Source organism: Manis javanica, chromosome 6 (assembly GCF_040802235.1).
Source record: "Manis javanica isolate MJ-LG chromosome 6, MJ_LKY, whole genome shotgun sequence".
NCBI classification, from domain to species: domain Eukaryota; kingdom Metazoa; phylum Chordata; class Mammalia; order Pholidota; family Manidae; genus Manis; species Manis javanica.
The window spans coordinates 92158306-92162516 of NC_133161.1; positions in this window are offsets into that span (position 1 = coordinate 92158306).

Below are 4211 nucleotides of genomic sequence, written 5' to 3' on the forward strand. Positions count from 1 at the left end.
TTTCAAAGTGTTCTTTGATATGTTTGCTTTTGTAATAAATATGAATTATCTTGGCTATAAGGGAGTTAAAACTCTTCTCTAATGAATAAAGTGCTCATGTGATCTAAACCAAATTCATTATCCTCTCTCAAAACTTGTTCTTCTGCTTAAAGTCCAATTGCCTAGATTGGAAGACTTTGAGTCAGTCTTGACCCATTTTCCTCTCTCAGTCCTCACAGGCCATCAGTGTCCCAGATCCCATCACAATAGTTCTCAAAACTACTGTCTCATGCCCTCAGCCACCATCCAGATTGAGGCTTGTAACATCACCGGCCTTTGTAAGATCTTCATGTCCTCTGTCCTTACCCTGGTGTTTTCTTAGAAGCCATCCTCTGCTCAGTTATTCAGGCAGTCAGTCATCTCCAAAGCCCAGGCTGGTTCTCAGGTTCATAGAGCAGAGCAAAGGCCAGCTGGGCTGGCATCTGGACAGTACAATGGGGAGACTGTCAGCTGCCTTTGAGGTGGTCCAGCCTGATAAAACCCTTGGACACTGGGCTGCTTCCTTTCTCTCCCCACTGCCCCAAGAGCTGGAGAAGTGAGGCCTCGGTCACCTGTGGGTGGCAGGAGGGCATCCTTAGTCACTAATCTTATGTAAAAACTCTTCAGTGGCCAGTTAAAAAGAAGGCTTTTAAGTGGGGTGGGGGCTTGTCCCTATTAATGAAGACAAGCACCCAGTGTCTTGCCTGCAGACATGGCTCTCCTGATAACAGGCCTGATCTAGGCTTGGGCGCCTTTTGGAGATACCCTGCCTCATGTGTCTCTGACCCTTTAAGCCACATCAGGGCAACTTACTTCCACCTCTTGCAGTGCAAATTGCCAGGATCCAATTTGCTGGGGTGTTCACTACCCTCCTCTGGCAGCTCAGAAAGCCCTGCCCAGATCCCAGCCATCCCTTCCTATCCCACTGGCTGTGTGCAGTCAAAGGGGCCTGGTTCTGCCCCTAATTCCTCTACCATCAGACTTTCTTGCAAGAAGCTTGATAATTGAGATAATACTGCATTTCTTAAAAGTTGAAACACATTTTAAACTTACTTAAACATATTTGAGAGGCCAAAATTTCTGAGGAAATTTCCCATGAAGTATACTCTTAATTTCTCAGCAAACTAAATTCCACACCATTTTGAAACTCAATACTCACTTCTGGCTGGATTTTCTTTAAACACCACCCTCACAATGTTCCCACTGTTATTTTAACTCTTTTTGCCTATGTATTCCCCTATACCTCACGATGGGGTTTTTCAAGTTTTTCAGGTGTGTGTATCTTGTCTTCCTTTGTCTTTCAAAAGCACCTCCCCTTTTGTAGGAATGGTGTCCTTACCATTCTGGATGAGAAAAAATGACTGCAGTTGGAGGAGGGAATGAGCCTCCTCAGAAAAGTCCAGGGAGTAATTTATGAGATTTAAAGACCTTGTAGGCAAATACCTCTTTAAAAGACAAACTTAACTTTATATATAGATATTCTAGCATTAATGCTCTTTGAAGAACTAAACAAGGGTAGTAACAACTGAAACATATTTTTATTTAAAGAAGGATTTTTAGCTCAGCTAAAACAATGTTGGGCCTATAACTTGCTGTATATTTCATTTGGGAGAGTGATGCTTTTACAATAATCCAAATTTTAAAATTCATAGTTTTTATTGAAGCAAAATTAATGCACATTTACAATATGTTTCATATTTAAAAATAGAAACTGTAATGTAGCCTCAACAATCAAGGAGTGGGCAAAATTACCCTACAATTTCTGAATAATTTGCAGTGAATACAACATATATAGTATTTAGGTAATTTGAACATCTATGCTGCTTATGCAGCTATATCATTCCCAACGGTACATTGTATATTTATTTTAACATAAATTTGTTCAAATCATATAGCTCAGTGTTCTTTTCCTTCATCGGGATAATTTTTGATGACATAATTGGCACTCTTAAATAAACATGAGTGCTTTCATTGTAATTTTCAGTTGAGCTCTATAGTTTCAATAAAGAAAATTATCAAAAACACACAAATAATAAATCAATGGGCTATACTGTGACATGATTCTTCAAACCTAAAGAATGTTATTTAGTAACCTCTCAGCCTAGTTGATTAGTTCTCTCAGTCTGGAGAAAGGATGGGAAAATACTGGTATTACTTTCTCAATCAGAACGCACCAACCTAAAGAATTGAAAAGTTCCCGGTCAACTAACCTATTTGATGAGCACAATTTGATTAGCAGAACAGTTTTGGGCTAAACATCAGTATATGCAGACATTTAGGGTGTCTTGGTTTTGTTTTATTCCCCATAGCAGAAATGGTACCTGTTGTGAAGTCATGGTCCCTCTGTCCTTGCTAAGGAGAAGTACATCTTAGCGAAGCCAACTTTCCCATTAAATTCCGTTATACAATGTAGAGTTCTTTTCCAGGAAGGATAAAGTTGTAAACAATTGAACTGAAAACTCTGAATGAGAAAAAGACTAAGATAAAAGTTATTTCTGAATTATTCTGTAATAACATTAGTTGACATTAGTTGATAGGCATGTGTGATCAGCAGTTGAAATTTATTTTATTGTTAGCAGGGCTTTTGATTTTGCAGAACTTCTTATTTCTAAAGTGTTAAGTGACTCTTCCTAGTAGCTCTGGCCTCTCTGTAGCCTTGGGGATAATAAAGCAAACATCGATTGGTCTGTCTTGCATGATCTTGGGAAATTTTAGTGGCTTATGGTGCACATTAACATCATGGGAATAAGGAAAGTGGTATCTTAAGCCCAAAGATGTGCTTTTATGAAGTTTCTTTTTGGCCAAAGCACAAAGATGTGCTTTTATGAAGTTTCTATTTGGCCAAAGCACAAAGATGTGCTTTTATGAAGTTTCTTTTTGGCTAAACCTCCTGTCATATAACAGCTTTCATAATTTCCTCCCAAATCAGCAGCCACACACATGCTCTTATCAGCACAACTCACATGCCATAAAAAGCATCGAATTGCACTGCAAAGATCTCAGAGGGCTTCCAGCACTCCTGATAGCTTGGCGTTAAGGACGCTGCTTAGATCCTTATGTGTCCTACCTAGTATCATCAAATATCATGATCAGAGCAGTCCTATAAATTCAGGCTCAAACTATCTCATCCTAAACAGTAGGGAGAACTAAAGAATAAGAATAGGAATAAAAATAACAATAGGAAGAGGAGGAAGAGAAAGGGGGAAGGAGGGAATAGAAGAATGATAAGAAAAAGAAGGGGAGGAGGAGGAGGTGTCATTTGATTTACCATCATAAATTCTCAATCCAAAGTTACTGATGTATACTGATGAATAAACATGAGAACACTCCAAGCCATATTGGAGCAGCATCTAAGAGATTTTTAGTTCAGGTGTCTCTCGTTTAAGTTACCCTCACATACAGCATTTCCAAACTGAATGTTCTTCCATAAATTAAGGGTCATTGTCCCTTCTACCAGAAATTCAGAATTATTTCCATGCCTGTGAATCTATGCACCTCACTGTAGATGATACTATCTAATGAGGAAGGAAAACAGCCTGGATGAGAAAGTCCACTGGTTTTGGGGATACTATACCTGCTTTATTAGTTCAATAAATTAAAAATGATTTTCATTTTGTCTACCCAGAACAACTGAAGTTCAGTATTCTACTGTGTTCAAGTATGTAGAAATTGAACCCAGGAGAACACTTTTCAATTTAAAGTTGTATGGAAATTATATTACTATGTAGAGAGTCCTGGGATAATAATGAGGTACCATGTGATTTTAGAAACCTGTGAATCTATTTTTCTCTTTCTAAACCCCTTACCTTCCCAGATAAGTCATGAACTTTGTATTTCCAAGTTTTAGGGTTAGGAAGACAGGGAAATAATTTGTTTTCATATAGTTCAGATAAAACAAGAATGATAGAGTTTATTATGGTGTTTACAGTGGATGACCCTGGAATGGAGATAAAGTTTCCCCAGATTCTATATGAGGCACGAATTCTATTTAAGGGTTGTAATTAGGAAGGAAGAAGAAAAGCTATAGAGGTAGCAGATGGAAGAAAACATGGGAAGATTGATTAGTTCTTTGACATATCTTCTTGTAGAGTAACTTAAGCATGTATAGGTTTTAAACTACTATTTAAATTGTGCACACACATTAACATAATAGGAATAAAGTTACATAACCAAAGCAGATCTATAATTACCAG